Consider the following 21,258-nt stretch of genomic DNA (forward strand, 5'->3'; position numbering starts at 1 on the left):
GTAGGACTTCCTCCCAAAGAACGTGGGAAAGAAAGGACCCTCTAAAAAGGACCCTAACTCAATAGAAAGGATTGCCCTACATAAGAGGAGCCCCCCACTCCACGAATAGGAGCCCCCTCCCCGGCGACCTTGGCCCTGATCTTCTCCAGCGCCTCTGTTGATGTTTCCTTGCGTGGAGGGTCCCCAAATTGGCCCCGTTCCCGGTTAAAGCGAGGCGGTTCCCATCCTCGGCTGTTCGGCTGGCTCCTCGGAGTCCGGGGGCCACCACTTGGGGCAATCTCCGAAGGCCAGAGGGCCACCAAAGCTGGGACCCAAACGGAAGGCAAGAGGAGTTCACGGCGGTGGTTTGTCCAGGGCACTGGCCGGGTTCCTCAGCCCGATCTCCATGTAGAGCCACATCTTTAGGGCAGCTCGGGTTAATATATGTCGTCAGAGGCCTCCCGGGCCAATCAGGACAGCGCGGGGGCGGGGCCTCCCCCTCGGAGCCCGGGCTGGCTCTTTTTTCATCTTCCCGCCGCTAATTGTGGGGCTCCTCTTTCGGGATTGGCTGCGCTTCCCATCCATAATGTAATTAAACCCAACGAGGAAGCAGCCCCCCTCCCAGTCCAGCGCTTGCTGAAGTTAATGCGGCTATTTAAGAAGATTTAACTGGGCCAGTAAGTATGGGGGGTGAGGCTGGGGGGCATTGGATTGGTATTATTTCTAGACACAGAAAGGGATTGACTGGGAAACCAAAATGAGAGAGCGTTCCGATTCAGGAGAAAGGGTGTCGCATTATTTGGAGATATCCATATGGATATGTCACAATAATGTGCATTCCATGTACATAGTATATTAGTGTCTGTATACGCCTCTCCATTCCTTTCCCTCTCTCTGAAATGTACTAATTTACTATGAACTTATATTATTTGCAGATCGTTTCGATTCCGTGGTAACAAATGTTGAAAGTTGGATTACATCATTGCAATATAGATTACAGACAGGGAAAGAGAGAGGAGAGATCTAGACACTATATATATAGTGTCTAGTAATATATGTGTGTGTGTGTGTGTGTGTATATATATATTACTAGCCGTCCCCTGCCAAACGTTGCTGTGGCCCAGTCTTTGTGTATGTGTATATGTGTATATACACATATATGTGTATATTTGTATATATGTGGTTTTGTTCATGCACTGTAATGTTTATTTAATTTTTTTTGGCTTTTTAAGTCTTTTCTGCTGTGTTTTTCAGTGTTTTTATGGGTGATGGACACTTGTTGGACTGATAGGTATATTGTGTTTGGTGTCAATTCGTCCAGTGTTTTTTGAGTTATGTTAATCCCACAAACGAACATTACATTTTTATTTATATAGAATAGATATATACACACACACATATACACACACATATAAAGTCGGATGTGTGTGTGTGTGTGTGTATGTATATATATATATTATATATATATATCTCCCTCTCGACTATATTGCCATCTATATCGGTCTCTAAATGTCTTTCCTCTCTCTGCATAGAAGTTATTAGGTTTATGCAATTGTGCAAAACAATACTATCGCAGATCGTCTGGACTCAGGGTAATAATAATATAATATAATAATATAAAATAATGGTTGTGGAATGTGAATGCATATTATTGCACTATGTTTTTATAGATTGCACATGATAGATAGTCATTATATATATATATACATATAGTCATTATATATATATATAGAGAGAGAGTACTATGCAATTTATATATACGATTGCAATATAGTAGTGCGATATTATATGTTTGTATATATATGTGTGTGTGTATAATATTGCATACATATATGTATATATAATATTGCACGACACTATCTATCGATTGCACGACTATATCTATAGTATGTATGCATATATATATATATATATATATATATAATTTCACGACTCTATCTATTCCAAAACTATATCTATATCTAGAGACAGGAGCCGTGGGGTCAGGAGGGATAATAATAATAATAATCCAAAGGCCAGGATAGAATAATAGAATAGATAGATTGGGGGGGGGGGGGGGGGGAGAGCTCTAGAAACAGATATATTATTATTATTATTATATTTGTTTCTAGAGCTCTCCCCCCCCCCCCCCCAAATCTATCTATTCTATTATTCTATTATTTCTCTATTCTAAAACTATATCTATAGCTAGAGACTGGAGCCGTGAGGACAGGAGGGATAATAATAATACATTTATTATTGTTGTTATTATTATTATTATATCTCTCTCCCCCCCCCCCCCCTTGTATAGGATTTACAGTAGTGCTTATGTTGCATTGGAAAACACTCGTGTTTGTGCTTAAGGGACAACAGCGCCAATTACATCTATTAACTGAAATTATCTAAGGAGTGATTGGTTTAGTAGCTCTACCTACAGATTTGCTACAGAAACATTGCTTTTGAATGTAGGTGGGTGGGCAGGCCGAGGATTTTTCTAATTGAGGGTATAATTTATTACCACATGGAGGTAAATCCCCGTGAAATCAAGGCGATGTACTTCAGGGACAATTCATTCCCAGTCCAGGACAACCATGAGTATATATGTCTGGGTATGTGTGCGCTTGCTTGCTTGTATACACACACACACACTCATGGTTACCCTGGACAGGTTTGCTGCATTTATTATTATTATTATTATTATTATTATTATTATTATTATATGCATGCAGCAAACCTTTTTAATGAACTTCCTTCAAGATTAAAGGCCAGAATAGAATTTCTCCAAAGAATAAGAATGTTCAAGTATAGTATAAATGCAGGATTGTTATTATTATTATTATTATTATTATTATTATTATCTGACACAAAACCACAGTATGTCACAGCAAACGAGATCTATATGCTGAATTTCGTATCAAAAATCACAAGTCGAACACCTCCCAAGCGTCTAGGACTGAGATGATGATGATGATGATGATGATGATTATTATTATTATATGCATGCAGCAAACCTTTTTAATGAACCTCCTTCAAGATTAAAGCGAGCTACCAATCTAAAGTCCAGGATAGAATTTCTCCAAAGAATAAGAATGTTCAAATATAGTATAAATGCAGTATTATTATTATTATTACTATTATTATTATTATCTGACACAAAACCACAGTATGTCACAGCAAACGAGATCCATATGCTAGATTTCGTATCACAAAATCACAAGTCGAACACCTCCCAAGCATCTAGGACTGTGTGATGTATATTACTACTACTACTACTACTACTAATAATAATAACAGTATTGTCGAAGGCTTTCATGGCCTGAATCACTGGATTGTTGTAGCTTTCTCGGGCTATATGGCCATGTTCTAGAATAATAATAATAAACCTTTTCTAATACTTTCTTTATATTCCGCTCTATCTCCCCGTGGGGACTTAAAGTGGATTAAAACATACACAGATAGGTAAATTTTCAATTGAGCACAGCAAAACTCTGGATCCTGTCTCTCAGCTTTGTTCTCTTGCCAAAATGACCCAGAGAATGAAACTTTTCTCTCTCTTTTAAGGAGTTGCTGCTTCAAAATAAAGCGATGCACAATGCGAATGTCTTTTTTCCCCAGCTCTTTTGGGTCTCGTTCACACTCTCTCTGCCTGAAACCAGTTTCTCCATCAACTGAGTAAGTAACCTAATCTTTTTTTTAACAATCTGGAATGGATTTTCCTCTTTCTAGGAACCAAAGATAGAAAGAGACTCCTCTCTAACGAGGGAGGGTGATAATATTTCTCCAGAAAATAAACGTTGAGACTTTATTTTATTATTTTTACTTGGAGGGCAGGGAGACTTAAAGGAGAGGTTGGAGAGGCAGGCCCGGCAGATATATAGGGAGATGTTGGGGTTTGGGGGGTGTCCAACACACAAAAAGATCCCCAAATTGTATTCCGTGGAGAAAGGGGATTTCGGGAAAGGAAACAGAGCCAAGGAGTATGCCTTCCCTTTCTTTAAAAAAGGCAAGACAAGAAAAAAAAGGGAGAGGAAGACTCAAGAAGTGGGTAACACCATGTTTCCAGACCGGATTAAGAAAAGAAAGATGAAAAATACTTGGGATGGAGCCTCTCTTTGGCTCTGCCCGGATCCCGCCCTGAGTCTGTTAGGCGCAGTCCATCCACACCCAAAAGGCTTTGGTCTTAAATGGAAAGCAAATCCACCTTGGAGTGAAGCCAAATGAAACGGGAATCTCTCTTCCCTTCTGAGCCGATTTCTAGCCAAATCGAAGTACAGTCCGAGATTTTATCCCTCCGTCTTCGAGATTCGAGGTTAGAGATACTGGAAGTGATTTTCCCAATGGATCAGCTGGAGCCCACCGACCTTATCCTTATTACAGTTAAAGATTGCATCTGAAATATGCATTATATAAGTGGTCTATGTATGCGTCTCTCTCTCTCTGACACACTCTTGAATGTTATATATCTGGAGCCCATATGTATGTATGTGACTGTTTGTGTATAGGATCCCTCATATACATACATACATACACAAACGGACTCTCTCTCTATATATATATAACAATGTGTGGATGACACATAAACCTTCTCCAATGTGTGGGTGTATATATATATTTCCCATATATACAGTATATACACACATATACGCATATACATATGCAATCCAGATACATGGATTCTAGAAGTTGTCCTTCACAAAAGCTATATATATATTTATATATATCCCATATGTGTGTGTATGACTCTCTCTCTAATGTTATAGATGGTATATATGTTATATATGGTATGTGTGTGTGCTGCATACATATGTGCTGCGTATATGGAACTATATATAGATGTGTGTGTATGTTTGTGTGTTTCATATATATGTGTTGCATATAAAGGATTATATATATATATATCCATCCCATATGTGTGTATGACTCTCTCTCTAATGTTATATATGTAGTCCCATATATGAAACACACACATACACACACATACACACACATATATAGTCCCATATGTGTGTGTGTGTGTGTGTATATATATATATATATATCCCATATATGTGTGTATGACTCTCTCTCTCTCTCTGTTATATACGGCATATATATATATATATATATATATATAGAGAGAGAGAGAGAGAGAGTCCCATATATGCAACACACAAACACAGAATCCATATATATGGATTCTAGAAGTCGTCCTTCAAAAAGTGTTTATATATATGTATATATCCCATATTTGTGTATGATTCTCCCTCTCTAATATTTTTATATATATATATATATATATATATATATATATGTGTGTGTGTGTTGTGTGCGTGCTTGTGTTTTATATATATGGATCATACATTATATGCAGTAAATACACATATCGAATCCATATATATATATATATATATATATATAATATTAGAGAGGGAGATTCATATATACATGTGTTTATAAATATTCATGTATGTGGAACTCATATGTGTTTGCGTACGACTCTCTAATGTTATCGATATGGAATCTCTCTCTCTCTCTCTATATATATATATATGAATGATCCCATATATGAAATAGACACACATACACGGAATGCATATATATGGGTTCTAGAAGTTGTCCTCCAAAAAGTGCTCTAGAGAGCGAGAGAACCCATATGTGCGTGCATGACTTTTTCTCTCTCTCTCTCTCTATGGATCATACATTATATATAAGAGATCCCATATATGCAGTAAATACACACACATGCATATATATATATGTATATATGTATATGTATATATATATATATAAAACATTAGAGAGAGAGAGAATGAGTTTCATGTATATGTGGAACCCATATGTGTGTGTCTGTCTTTCAGTCTGTCTGTCTGTCTATCTATCTATCTATCTATCTATCTATCTATCTATCTTTTTGGGGAACCACTCCTGGAATCCCCCAGTATGCCCTGAATAGGCATCGAAAGATGCAAGGTAAATACTAAAAGTTGGTAAAGTTATTTTTTCCCCCTCACAACGGAACATTTGGTTGAGTTGTCGTCCAAGAAGTCAATTCCCCAGATTTAGGAGGAAAGGTCGAAAAATTAACCTCCTTAACGTTAGTTAAAAAAAAAAAACACCAAAACACCCCAAAGCCTGGAAATACTATTGTAGTGGCTGCTAGTCTTTCAACTCCGGGATTCTCTTCTCGGGGTTGGGTTGGAGCCCCAGCCAAGGGGAGAGCGCGGGCCAGCCTTGCTAGGTACCCATACTTCCCTGCCTTGTTTGGGGAGTCCCCCAGTTCCTTAATGGCTCTTGCATGGCGTCCCATTAGCGTGAAAGAGGGCCGTCAGGAGAATCGGGGAAATCGGGACACCCGGATCCTCCAGGCGCGACTTCGGAAGTCAACCCCCGCGTGGGTTTGAAATCATAATTTGCGAGTTCCTATTGCGGTGAAGGGATTGGTCCCAATGCGGTTGGATTTGTGACTGTTGCCTGTATACAAAGCCCTTGAAAGACGGCAGCGGGGCTCGATCTCCTCGCAAGGAGAACCTCTTGATGTCACTACTGCTTCCCGAAAGACTTTTTGCTCTGTTTTGCCAGCCTCTTGAGTTCGTCGTTAAGGAGAGAAAATCAATACAATTAAAAAGGAAACTCCTTTAAATACCCCCCCCCCCCCCACTTTTCGAGTGGATGTATACTGTGGAATTAATGCAGTTTGACATCCAACAGTTTCAGAATCACGGGAGTTATCGTTTGGCAAAGTTTTCAGCTTCCTCTGCCTCACTATAAGCCTTAGGAATCCACACCATTCCAAATGGTGCTAAACTGTGTTAATTGTATGGTGTAGATGCACCGTACAATTCTGGGGTCAGTTTGGCCAAACCAAGCCTAACAGCTTTGGCAGCGAAGGCAACACAAGCTGAATTACTTGAGAGGAATTGAAGGCTGGCACACACACCTCCTGCATGGGAAAACGTGGTTTTATGCCTACGAAAACTCAAAAAAATAGGTGAGTTTAAGAGACTATATTGAGACTATATTTCCTTCCTTCCTTTCCTCCTCCCTCCCTCTCTTTCTTTCTTTCCTTCTTTCTTCCCTCCCTCCTTCCTTCCTTCCTTTTCCTTCCTTCCTTTCCTCCTCCCTCCCTCTCTTTCTTTCTTTCTTCTTTCTTTCATTCGTTCCTCCTTCCTTCCTTTCATTCTCTCCTTCCTTTTAAATTTGCGACTATATTTTCCTTCCAACCTTCCTTCCTCCTTCCAGGCTTTCTTCCTTCCTTCCCTCCTCCCTCCCTCCTTTCCTTTTTCCTCCCTCCCTCTCTTCCCCCCTCCCTCCCTCCATTTCTTCCTCCCTCCCTTCCCTCTTTCCCTCCTTCTTTCCTTCTCTCCTCCCTTCCTCCTTCCCTCCACCTTCCTTCCTTCCTTCTTTCCTTCCTTCCTTCCTTCCCTCTTTCTTTCTTTTCCTCCCTCCTTCCTCTCCTCCTTCCTTTAATACTTTTATTAAAAAGTCAGTACTTTATATACAGCTTTCCACAAAGAAGTAGAGTTTTCTCTACCTGGATCTACACGGTTCTGTATTCCCAGGATCTGATTATTCACTTTGAATCGGATTATATAAGTCTACACTGCCAGATAATCTGGGATAAGTAGATATTCTGGGATCAGATCCTGGGACTTAAGGCAGTGCAGATCCAATTTGAGTTGGTCAAGATGCCAACAACATTTGGTGGCTTTCAGAAGGGACTTTTAAAACCATCATCATTATTAATTATTATTAATAATTATTAACAATAAATAATAAAAATAAAATTATTTTTATCCCTCTTTATCTCCCCAAGGGGACCCGTTAGGAGGTTTCTCCCGTTGTCTTCTTCCCAAAGTCTCCTATCAGTCGCTTCCGATTTGAGGCTTCTCAGTGGGTTTTCTTAGTTCTGTTCTGAGACAGTTTGACACAGCTTCTCTCTGAGGCGGAGAGAGTGTGACTTCACTGAGGCCACTGGGAGGGTTTCTTTCGCCCAGGACTGAGCTCTTGGAGTTCAGTTGGTCTTGCACACTCCACATATTTGTGGAGATTGGGTGATTCGGGAAGTCACTTGCCGGCCTCTCTTTCTCTCCAGCTCTCCACAAATAACCCGAGAGCCACTCCCTTAAAAAGATACAATAAAAATAAATCACCTACCAACTAGAGCTACCTTTTAAGTAGCCGCTGCATATGTCAAAGAAAAAAAACCCTTGTGCATTTATAATGGACCACAGACACCAAAACCAAGCATCCCCCCTTTCCACATCTGCTTTCCTAGAAACATGACTTGGAAGTTCCTTGGAACCGCCTTTTCGGTGAGCGTTTTTCTTGCCTCGCATTTGCTGCTTCCTCTGTGGAGTTGGATTTTCCGAGAGTTCCCTGCATTCGTGTTTCTTTATAAGAGCCATTGGTGATGTTCATCGGGTCTAAAGTTTCGTTAGTGGAAGTTTTGTTGCTGTAACGAGACTAGTTACTATTTCGTTACAGTAATTGTGCATGTTCAGCGGGTTAAACCGCTGAGCTGCTGATCGAAAGGTGGGTGGTTCGAATCCGGGTAGAATGGGGAACGGAGTGAGCTTCTGCTATTAGCCCTAGCTTCTGCCAACCTAGCAGTTCGAAAACATACAAATGTGAGTAGATCAATAGGTATCTTCACCTTAGAAATGGAGGTGAGCATGAACTCTCAGAGTCCGACAAGACTAGACTTAATGTCAGGGGAAAACATTACCTTTATCTTACTACCATTGTGAAAACTTCAGGGGCTCCTTTCTCCCTCATTTTAAAAGTTATTGGAGTGAAACTTGAGACAGTGATAGAACACATTTACCACTGTTAGCCCACCAACTTTCAGAACGCTTCACTAATCCACGGAATTTTGGGGAATTTTCAAAAATATTTATGGATATAGGTGAACTACAACTCCAAAACTCAAGGTCAATGCCCACCAAACCCTTCCAGTATTTTCTGTTGGTCATGGGAGTTCTGTGTGCCAAGATTGGTTCAATTCCATTGTTGGTTGAGTTCAGAATGCTCTTTGATTGTACTATAAATCCCAGCAACTACAACTCCCAAAGGTCAAGGTCTATTTTCCTCAAATTCCACCAGTGTTCAAATTTGGGTGTATCGGGTATTTGTGCCAAATTTGGTCCAGATCCATAGTTGTTTGCATTCACAGTGCTCTCCTGATGTAGGTGAACTACATCTCCCCGAAATCACGGTCAATTCCTCCCAAACGCCCCCAGTATTTTCTGTTGGTCATGGGGGTTCTGTGTGCCAAGTTTGGTCCAGATCTGTCATTCGTGGGGGTCTCAGTGGCGTGTGAAAGTCAGAGCTGAATTGGTTGAAGGTATTGCGTATCCCATCATCTGTTGTCCATACTCCTCCAAACATATTGTTTTTGTGATTAATCACTATGCTTTAATTACGTTCAATTTGTAAGAATGAAAATACATCCTGCTTATCAGAAATTTACATTAAACGGTAGCAAAATTACAATTATGAAGTAGCAATGAAAATAATTTTATGGTTGGGGGGGGGGGGGGTCATGACAACATGAGGAACTGTATTTAGGGATCCCTTTAGGAAGGTTGAGAACCACTGCTGTAGAGTCAAACCCAGTATTTTCCTGAGATATCCATCAGGTAGGAGCCATTCCTGAACATAACCTTAACTGTATCTGCTTTGATCTTTCAGGGTCATCTGTCCTTGTGGAGATCTGCCAAATTTACTACTAGTGAGGATCCAAGGAGGACCGGATATGTCCTGTGAAGCCCAGGGCCTCTAAGGATGGCAGCCTCCAGCCATATCTCCAGGTGTCTATTTTTCTCTGAGTTGGACTTTTCCTCAACCGAAGTCCTCCATAACAGACAGAGCTAACACAAGCTAGTCCCTGATGTGTGCCTTCAAGTTGTCTCATGGCAACTCTAAAGGATGTATTTGCCTTCCTCTGAGGCTGAGAGAATGAGACTTGCACGCAGTGGGCTTCCATAGCCAAGCAGAGATGCAAAGCCTGGTCTCCAGAGTCCTAGTCCCAGGCTCAAACCACTACCCCAGGCTGGACCCATCTCACAAGGTGTCTTCAGGTCACAAGTCAATTCTGGGAGCTTCAGATATTCTGACTTCTCAGGCCCCTTCCACACAGCTGAATAAAATCCCACATTATCTACTTTGAACTGGAATAAATGGCAGTGTGGACCCAGATAACGGAATTCAAAGCAGATATTGGGGAGGGGGGGGGGGGGGTTCTACCTTGATATTTTGTGTTATAGGGCTGTGTGGAAGGGCCCTCTGCCTCTATTTATTTTGCTTAAAGGGGAAAAAGAGGAGTCCAAGATGAAAAAGCAGAATGGGGATGCTGAGACATTTTTTTTTATTCAGGCAGGTTTTTTTTCAAAGAGTAGGGTCTTTGGTTATTTTTGCAATTTTAAAATATTTTAAGTTATTTTAATGGGTTTGTTTGTTGAATTCTGTCTTCATATCTGTTCTAAATTGCATTTTAAATGTTGCATCTTAACCAAGATGCATCATCATCTTTCTACATCTGCCCACTTCTGTCCCTGTTGGTGCTGTGTGTCCTGTATTGAGGGAAGAAGAACACTTCTATAGGTATTTATCTTTCACACACATTTTTTTGTATTTCCTTAGCTTTGAAATCAAATAAAGGGCACCCTGAAGAAAAGCTTAAAGCAAGAGAACCTATCAGTTCCTAGCAGCTTCTTTCCTTCTGAAATCCTTTTGGTTCTTGTATTTGCTAAAGGAAGAGTGTTGTCCATGGCTTCACTGGGTTGCTGTGAGTTTTGCCGGGTTGTGTGGCCATGTTCCAGAGGCATTCACTTCTGAAGTTTCATCTACATCTATGGCCAGGCCCGTAGCCAGGATTTCGATTGGGGGGGGGGGCTGAGTTTGTTTTGGGGGGGGGGGCTGAGTCTGAGTGAAAGAGGGCTTACCCTAGCAAACCTTTTGTATCATTACCCCAATACCCTCATGCATATGGGATATATTGAGTATGGTAATCAGATCATGGTATGAATAAACATAACAGTTTAAATAATGCACCAGTAAGGCCTTTTCCCGAACCACCATGCGAATGGCTACATGCCTGTCTATGGCAGGCATCTTCAGAGGTTGTGAGGTCTGAGGATGCCTGCCATAGATGTGGGAAAAACGTCAGAAGATAATGCTTCTTGAACCAATGCCACACAGTCCAGAAAACTCACAGCAACCTAACGAAGGAAGAGTATCTGAAACTTCAGTGACTTCAAAGTTGCATAGCCATTTTTGAGGGGGAAATTGGTAGCCCTATATCCCAGAATAGGCAGAAAATTCCACATTATCTGCTTTGAACTGGAATATATGGCAGTGTGGATTCAAATAACCAGTTCAAAGCAGATATTTGTGTGATATTCTGCCTTAATATTCTGGGCTATAGGACTGTGTGGAAGGCCCCTAGGTCTCATAATGACCTAGAAAGAAGACACTTGCCTGTTGACTTATGGTGGCTTCATGAATTTCATAGCGTTTTCTTAGGCAAGCAATACTCAGAGGTATTGCCCCTTCTTCTGGAATAGAGTCTACAGGCTTGGGTTTTCATTGGTGGTCTCCCATCCAGGTACTAACCAGGACTGTGCCTGCTTAGCCTCCATGATCAGCCGGGATATGCTGCCTTTTTAGACTGTTTTATTTGGGACCAAAGTGCTTTTCACCTCATGTGTGCTTCCTGAAGCATTTCAAGCTAAAGAATAAAAACATACAAAATAGTGAGCGAGTACTACTTCCTTATTACAGGCAGTCCTCAAGTTAGGGAACAAGATAGGTGCTGTGGGTTTGTTCTAAAGTTGAATTTGTATGTCAGTCAGAACAGGTACATTTTAAAGTGTAACTCCAGTCACATCTCTCTCTCTCTCTCTCTCTCTCTCTATATATATATATATATAACTGTATCTATCTCTATCTCTGTCTCTATCTCTCCCTCCCTCCCCCTCTATCTATCTATCTATCTATCTATCTATCTATCTATCTATCTATGTCTGTCTGTCTGTCTGTCTGTCTGTCTGTCTGTCTGTCTGTCTGTCTATCTATCTATCTATCTATCTATCTATCATCTATCTATCTATCTATCTCTATTTATAAGTAAGGTTACCTCTATCATATCAGCATAGATAGTCAGTAGCTGTGAAAGAAATAAAAGTGTGATGGGGGAATTACTTTTTGACCCACATGATGTATGAGTGAATTTCCCTACTCAAGTAGTAGGTTCCTCTCACATTCTGTTGTCTCACCCCCTTCTTCACCAGGTTCGAAAATAGGATGTTTGTAACTCGGGGACTGCCAAACCCCTAGGGCCCTTCCCACACAGCCCTATATCCCAGAATATCGAGGCAGTAAATCCACATTATCTGCTTTGAACTGGATCATCTGACTCCACACTCAGATAATGTGGGATTTTCTGCCGTGATATTCTGGGATATAGGGTGCTGCTTCTGAAAAATCCTTCAAATCTCTGGGAAGACAGGCCCAAAACAGTTACTCTACTTAGAACGGAAAAGGGAATGTTGATGGACAGGAAAAGAGATTTAAAGATGGTCTTAAAGCCAACCTCAAAAACTATGGCATAAACACCGAGAACTGGGAAGCACTGCCCTTGAGTGCTGTAACTGGAAGTCAGCTGTGACCAACAGTGCTGCAGAATTGAAAAGGCATGAATGGAGAGTAAAAGGGAGAAAAGCAACCCACTGCTAAGATGCCACATCTGGAAGACAATCATCCTCAAGCTACCAGAGACACCACATCTGGAAGACAACAATCCTCGAGCTAGGAGAGATCTACTAAGTAAGTAAGTAAAGTAATAGGGCTGTGTGGAAGGGCCCCCACTCCTGTCTGATATCAAATCCATTGAGGGGTGGGTTCATAGAAGGAACAAGAAAGTAGCCAAGACTTATTTGGATTCTGGTGGTCTCCTTCACATTGAGGACTTAGATTTCCAGATGAAAGGCCGGTCAGACAAGGATTTGTTTGCCCATCTTTAAGAGCCCTTCCACTCAGTTATATAACCCAGAATATCAAGACAGAAAATCCCACAAGATCGGCTTTGAACTGGGTTACTCTGAGTCCACACTGCCATTACTTAGGCAATCCCGCCTTGTACTGACTGTGGGTGGGTCTGTAGGTGACTGTGGAGCCCTATTCGTGATTTGCATCTTCTCCTGCAGTGAGGCCATTGGTTTCCAGGTGGAATGTGGTCCGGTCTGGGTTGGCTTGAAGCCTCCATTTATGTCTCTTCACATTCTGCAGCACTGCTGGTCACAGCTGACCTCAGCGCTCAAGAGCCAGGGCTTCCCAGTTCTAGGTGTCTATGCCACAGTTTTTAAGGTTGGCTTTGAGCCTATCTTTAAATCTCTTTTCCTGTCCACCAACATTCCGTTTTCCCTTGAGTTCGGAGTAGAGCAACTGCTTTGGGAGACGGTGGTATTGCCATATATTCCAGTTCAAAGCAGATAATGTGGGATTTTATTCAGCTGTGTGGAAGGGGCTCTAAATCTCTTTTGTTGTCCACCGACATTCCAGTTTCCATTCTTAAGTTGAGATTAAATAACTCCTTTGGGAGATGGTGATCTTTAAGAAACTTCAATATGCCGGTTTTAGAAAACTACCCACAACAATAGGCAATAATCATATTTGCAAATGCATTACCCAATTCGAAGCCAAGAGTTTTTTTCCTCTCCCACCCTGGACATTCCACAGATATATAAACCCAAATTTCCTAGTTTCCAACAGACCTCACAACCTCTGAGCATGCCTGCCATAGATGCAGGAGAAACGTCAGGAGAGAATGCTTCTCGGACATGGCCACACAGCCCGGAAAAACCTACAATAACCTAATTCGAAGCCAGTCTGCTTGTGGTTTGAGTTTGAGTAAGATCAGGGTCTCAATTCACGCTCTGCCCTGGAAACCCTTTGGGAGACCTTGGGCAAAGTCACACTCTCTCAGCCACAGGCAAGGGCGAAATTCCCTTTGATCCAATCTGGCTAAGTAAACACAAAACCAGACAAGACTGGAAGGCGCACAGCACCACAAGCCTCTCCTTTCTCGAGAAGCTAATCCCCCTTTTCTCCAGGCTGCTTGTTGGCTTGTTTACAATGCAGGGCATTGTAAACAAGACATTAAAAAGCCCGCTTGGGTTCATATCTGACGGCATTGTGTTTCGGATCAGGCCGTGCTTTAATCCCGAACAGCTTTATTAACCCGTAAAACTATTCCAACGTTACTCGTTGGCATTAAGAGTGAATAACTCTCCCTTGTAGATCTTGTGGGGAAAAGGTTGCGATGGGAAGGCAACATTAACTTCAGAGTAACCAAACGAGGAAGGATTTGGAAAGCAGAATCCAAGGGTGTCTATCTATTCCCTTCTATTATTTTCTTTTAGTTGCTTGTATGTGTCTGTTGCTTCCTTGAGTAGCTTTTGTACTTGTTTTGGAAATACACTCCATATATATTTAATATACCGGTACTATTTTCATGCTTCTTTAACACTGCATTTCTCTTTAGGATTAAGAAAATAATAATAATAATAATAATAATAATAATAATAATAATAATAATATCTCCTAGAGAGAGATTTTTCCCCTTCTCTTCACCACTTTTTTGGGGGGACACAATTAAGTATTTATAACCCAGTTTTCGGTGGGTTGTTGTGAGTTTTCTGGGCTGTATGGTCATGCCCCAGAAGCATTCTCTCCTGACGTTTCGCCCACTTTTATGGTAGGCATCCAGGGCGGGAGAAAGAAAGAAAGAAAGAAAGAAAGAAAGGGAGGGAGGGAGGGAGGGAGGGAGGAAGGAAGGAAGGAAGGAAGAAGAAAGAAAGAGAGAGAGAGAGAGAAAGAAAGGGAGGGAGGGAGGGAGGGAGGGAGGGAGGGAGGGAGGGAGGAAGGAAGGAAGGAAGGAAGGAAGAAGAAAGAGAGAGAGAGAAAGAAAGAAAGAAAGGGAGGGAGGAAGGAAGGAAGGAAGAAGAAAGAAAGAGAGAGAGAGAAAAAGAAAGGGAAGGAGGGAGGAAGGAAGGAAGGAAGGAAGAAGAAAGAGAAAGAAAGAAAGAAAGAAAGAAAGAAAGAAAGAAAGAAAGAAAGGGAGGGAGGGAGGGAGGGAGGGAGGGAGAGAGAGAGAGAGAGAGTGAGAGAGAGAAAGAAAGAAAAGAAAAGAAAAGAAAAGAAAAGAAAAGAAAAGAAAAGAAAAGAAAGAAAGAAAGAAAGAAAGAAAGAAAAGAAGCAGACAAGAGTTCTTTCTCCCACTCTGGACATTCCACAGATATATAAACCCCAATTTCCTAGTTTCCTAGTTTAGTGTCCTGTTCTAGATCCCGAGTGTTGAACTGAACTGACTGGATTTGTGGTTAAATAGCCTATTGCATTGGTTAGAAGCAGTCCAGAGAAAAGCACTAGTGCCTTAAATCTTAGCAAAACCGAGTCCCATTAAAAATAAAATAAAATAAAATAAAATAAAATAAAATAAAATAAAATAAAATAAAATAAAATAAAATAAAATAAAATAAAATAAAATAAAATAAAATAAAATAAAATAAAATAAAATAAAATAAAATAATAAAAAAGAGAGACAGCCTTTAAGTGAGCTTTGATTTAAGGGCGAGGCTATAGTTCGATTCTTGGAGGCACCCTTCCAAACTTTCCCTCCTTTCTCCCTATCTCAGATTATTAATTTGTGTAGAAAACAAAAAGTCTTGAAAGGGACTAACATCTGGCTGTTGGATCTCTCCCCTCCCTCTTTGTCTCCCCTCCACAGTTTTTTTTCTCCAGATACACAAAACTGTACGTGGGTGGTATACTATAAACAACAACAGGGCAGGGCTTGTCCATAGACCAACATCGAGTCTCGTCGTTCATTTTGCCATTGGGTAAAACATAGGTCACAATTAGCAACTGTAAAGCTAAAATCAATTAGTCCAGAACTAAAATGGTTGTTGCTGCTGCTGCTCTATCATCATCATCACCATCACCATTTTATATATTATATATTATATGAGAGTGGGTCAAAAAGTAATGCTTCCATTATTAGCATCATGATCATCATTTTATTATATATATATACACACACACATACACATATATACATACATACACACACACACATATATAGATCATTATCGTCTTATTCCATATTATATATTTAATACTCTCTCTCTCTCTCTCTCTCTCTCTATATATATATATATATATATATAGAAATAAAATATTAATTATATAAATTATAAACTATAAATTATACATTATAAATTATATGAGGATGGGTCAAAAAGTAATGACGCAATCATCACCATCATCATCTTATTATATATATTATATGAGGATGGGTCAAAAAGTAATGCTTCCATTATTGTCATCATTATATCATCATCTGATTATACATTGTACATTATACATAATATAAATAGATAGATGATAGTACTTTAAATGTTAACTCTGTTTTTGGGTATATTTGACCTGCTGATTGCAAAAAGGGCACCAGTTTCCCCCTATCAGCTCTAGTTTTTTGGGCAATAGAACATATGCCATCTACCATGCTTGTCCATGAAGAACCATAATAGCCATAGCTAAGGAAGTAGAGCTGATGTGGTGCTTCCGATGCAATTTTCTGAATCAATGCTGCAAATAACCCAGGACAGGTCTTAAAACCAGTAATACGAATAATATTAGCAATACTAATAATATTAATAATAGTAATAATACGAATAATACGAATACTAACAATACTAATAACATTAATAATATTAATACTAATATTACTACTAATATACTACTAATAATACTAATAATACTAACAATACTAATACGAATACGAATAATATTAATACTAATAATACTACCAATATTACTACTAATAATACTAACAATAGGTTCTTGTGGGTTTTTTCGTGCTATAGGGCCATGTTCTAGAGGCATTTCTCCTGACGTTTCGCCGGCATCTATGGCAAGCATCCTCAGAGGTAGTGAGGTCTGTTGGAATTAGGACAATGGGTTTATATATCTGTGGAATGGCTGGGGTGGGGCAAAGAGCTCTTCTCTGCTGGAGCTAGGTGTGAATGTTTCAACTGACCACCTTCATTAGCATTTGAAGGCCTGGCTGAGCCTGGGAAAATCTTTTGTTGAGAGGTGTTAAGATGTGCCTGGTTGTTTCCTCTCTGCTGTTTTCCTGTTGTAATTTTAGAGTTTTTTTTTAATACTGATAGCCAGATTTTGTTCATTTTCATGGTCTCTTCCTTTCTGTTGAAATTGTCCACATGCTTGTGGATTTCAATGTGGAGAAGCCATTGAAATACTAACAATATTACTCTTACTCTTACTAATACTGATAATTCAGAGACGAATCCCAGACACTTGGACCTAATGTGCATGTGTGCTCTGTTGTTCTGTATGTGTAAATATAATAATACATTCATATTTATACCATGCCTGTCTATCTTGAAGACCAATTAAACCAGAAAGGGCTTTGTAATTTCTATAAGTTTCATTAATTCATTAGTTATGTCTAACAATGAGGTATCAGCCATAGTTTCAACAGGAAGGAAGATTCTAACTAAAGTTGTTCCTGCCCTGTCTTCTGAATGCCTTGTTTACACAGAGGTTGAACTCAGTTCAAAGGAACTCCACTCCTCAGTGTAGCCTGTGCCAGCTCTTCTGGCTACTTTAATTCCTTCTCCATTTAGGTCTATCAGCTCTGAGGATCAAACCCCTTCTCAAAACAGATGGTCTATGTGTTTAGAGGAGGTTTCCCTCCTTTCTTCTTCCTATGGTAATTTATCATATTTGATCGTTTTGCCTTGAGGATTTTCAACCTTGAAAACAAACATCTCCTTCTATTTTATTGTGATTCCATGTCCTTAGCTCTCCAGTTTGGAGTGTGAAGGCAGCCTTTTTGACGTCATCATCTGGGGCAACTATCACTCCTCATAAAGCTTGTTGTTGTTGTTGGGTCATATGCAAATTTTCCATCAGTGCATCTATGGCTGGACCCACACTGCAAACAATACACTCTGAACTGCATGATAAGGTCAGTGTAGACCAGTGTTTCTCAACCTTCCTAATTCCTTAATACAGTTCCTCATGCTGTGGTGACCCCCCCCCCACCCCAACCATAACATTATTTTCGTTGCTACTTCACAACTGTAATTTTGCTACTGTTATAAATAATAAATATCTGATACGCAAGGTATATTTTCATTAACTGGACCAAATTTGGCACAAATACCCAATACGCCCCAATTTGAATACTGGTGGGGTTGGGGGGGGGGGGGCACGGTTGATTTTGTCATTTGGGAATTGTAGTTGCTGGGATTTATAGTTCACCTACAATTAAAGAGCATTCCATACTTCACCAATGATGTAATTGAACGAAACTTGACACACAGAACTCCCATGACCAACAAACAATACTGGAAGGATTTCTTGGACACTCACCTTGAGTTTTGGAGTTGTAGTTCACCTACCTCCAGAGAGTACTGTGGACTCAAACAATGATGGATCTGGGCCAACCTTGGCACGAATACTCATTATGTCCAAATGTGAACATTGGTGGAGTTTGATATCCCTTCTGTAGAATGAATGACTTTTGATGCCACTTGAATTGCCAGAGTTTAATGGTATGGAGTCCTGGGAGTTGTGGTTTTAAAGTTTTTATCTTTAAAGTCTCTTCCCAAGAGTGCTGGTGCCTCAACAAACTAGAAATCCCAGGATTCTATACCACTGAGTCTTAGGGTCAGGGTGCATTCATTCATCAGTGTAGATGCACTCTAAGGGCCCTTCCACATAGTCATAGAACCCAGAATATCAAGGCAGATAACCCATTTCCAAAGCAGATATTGTGAATTATCTGAATTCACACTGCTACATAACCCAGTTCAAAGCAGATATGGGGGGGGGGGGGGGGGGCTTATACAGCAGAATGGAAGGGGCCTAAGATGCAAACTAACTGGAAATGGAGGGATCTTTCTTCAGGGTCCTATCTGAAACATCTTTGGGCCAAAAATATGGCAGACTAAAGGGGATATGGGAAAACTGCACATTCATAGCAGTTGCTACCTTTTTAACTGGTCAGATCCATGGGAATCTTGGGATCTGCAGTTTTGTAAGGCACATGGATTTGCTATTCTGTTCAAGTGATCTCCTGAGATGAACGACTGAAGCTATCTTAAGAACTGAAAGTTAGGGAGTACATTAAGATTCCCAAGCAGACAAACTACAACTCCCAGGATTTCTTAGACTGGAGCAGATGGTGAAATTGGTATCAGACTGTCCCAGGTCTGGAGTACAGCTACAATTCCTGATTCACACCCAAAATCAGTCACAAAGTTGGTGGTCTTGTGCCTTTTCTAACTCTCAGACAACAAAACAAGAATAAAGCCTGTCTCTTAACAACCAAGAGAGCAAAGACACTCAGCAAAGATATAGTAAATGCTAAGTACTGGTTGATAAAGAAGAAGAAAAGACAAAGGAACAGAACATAAATTGGTAGAAGGTGCACAGGCACACATTGCTGCAGATGCTTCCCATAAAGCAACACATTAACAACAAAGACAAATGTTTTTGACATATGGAACATGTTTGTGCCCCCTTTTGTTAATATTGGTTTGTGTATGTTTTTATGTGCTAGGCTTTTCGGTATCTTCCCAACAGGACAGATGTTACAGATGTCTCCAACATCTTGCCTGCTAAAGAGATCTGCAGCTGCAGAGCGCTTGCACACAATTTCCCCACCCTTGAGATAGGATTAATATATGGAAGGATATGGATGTTGGAAACATATTTACTTCACCCTGCTCTTACAACTGATGTTATGTTGGAAAAAATAGAGCAGGTGAAATACTCATCCAAGGAGGCATTTGCTCACTTCATTGCAGCAGGGAAATCTCTCTCTGCAGGATTCTGACTAAACCTTCTGTCATCATCATCTTTGACATTATCATCATCATATTGTGTGTGTATGTATGTGTATATATTTATATTTCTTTATACACTCAAAGTATAATAAAAATATTGTGTGTGTATGTATCCGGATATATCCCAGATCTTTAAAATCCTGCAGATTCGTGTCCTTTTTTTTTGGAAAGGTATAACCTTTTGGGAAACCAGAAATCTCCATAGCCTTTTGGGAGTGTCACCCTTTTGGAGATTAATTGGCATTCACACTCTTTGAAATAATCTATTTGTAAAGTATGATATTCCTGAGAAAAATAAAATACTCATTTGAGTGACTCTTCTCCTTAGAGGTAAATATCCACTAGCATTCATGCAAGGCAAATTAGGTTTCTCAGTTGTTAGATTGATATACCTGGTTATCTCTTTGAACTGTTAGAAACAACAATATGCCAATGCACAAAATAGCTTCTGGAATGGAGTGTCAGTCCGAATAGTCCCAGGTCTGGTCACATGGTCTGTAGTCCCTCCCACAATCTCAAACAACATAGAGTTAAGGGAAAACTGCATATAAAAATATACATACAATATAGTAAGCAACCACAATTATATATATAACAAATAACTAGCATAGGGAGGCTTGTAGAAGGATGCTACTTCCAACACTTTTTTGTGAAACTTGTGGCTGCACAGCAAATGTAAAGTTGTGGACACTGTGTGCGTCTACATTGTAGGATGAAAGCAGTTTGATAACACTTTCACTGCCTGTTTGAGTGCTGTGTAATCATAGGAGCTGTAGTTTTACAAGGTCGTTAGCCTTCTATGTTTAATGGCCATTCAGAATCATCACAGGTGCATCTCTAGAAAGAATGTAGTTTTTGCATTACTAACTGCCCTGGCTCAGTGCTATGGCATCACGGGAGTTGTAGTTTTACAAGGTCTCTAGCCTTCTATACTTTATAACCATTCAGAATTATCACAGGGTGCATCTCTAGATACTGCAGGATGAAGGCAGTTTTGGCATCACTAATTGCCCTGACTCAGTGCTATGCCATCATGGGAGTTGTAGTTTTACAAGGTCTCTAGCCTTCTAAACTTTATAACCATTCAGAATTATCACAGGGTGCATCTCTAGATACCGTAGAATGAAGGCAGTTTTGGCATCACTAACTGCACTGGGTCAATGTTATGGAATCATGGGAGTTGTAGTTTTACAAGGTCTTTTGCCTTCTATATTTTATGTTCATTCAGAATCATCACAGGGTGCATCTCTAGATACCGTAGAATGAAGGCAGTTTTGGCATCACTAACTGCACTGGGTCAATGTTATGGAATCATGGGAGTTGTAGTTTGACAAGGTCTCTAGCCTTCTGTATTTTATGGCCATTCAGAATTATCTCAGGGTGG

At 40.1% G+C, this 21,258-nt stretch overlaps 1 long non-coding RNA gene across 4 annotated transcripts; it reads left to right on the forward strand.

The window, feature by feature from the left end:
• Window positions 1-475: 475 nt before the first annotated feature.
• LOC132776730 (uncharacterized) lies at window positions 476-19,982 on the forward strand. Of its 4 annotated transcripts, XR_010910006.1 has the most exons (5): window positions 476-656; window positions 3,520-3,630; window positions 9,628-9,746; window positions 17,824-17,989; window positions 19,589-19,982. It is a non-coding gene; the product is annotated as an uncharacterized lncRNA (long non-coding RNA). The 4 variants fall into 4 exon arrangements; XR_010910007.1 differs by lacking the exon at window positions 17,824-17,989 and having other exon boundaries at window positions 488-656; window positions 19,589-19,976; XR_010910005.1 differs by lacking the exon at window positions 19,589-19,982 and having other exon boundaries at window positions 488-656; window positions 17,824-18,147.
• Window positions 19,983-21,258: the final 1,276 nt, after the last annotated feature.

This window comes from Anolis sagrei, chromosome 5, assembly GCF_037176765.1.
Source record: "Anolis sagrei isolate rAnoSag1 chromosome 5, rAnoSag1.mat, whole genome shotgun sequence".
Lineage (NCBI taxonomy): Eukaryota > Metazoa > Chordata > Lepidosauria > Squamata > Dactyloidae > Anolis > Anolis sagrei.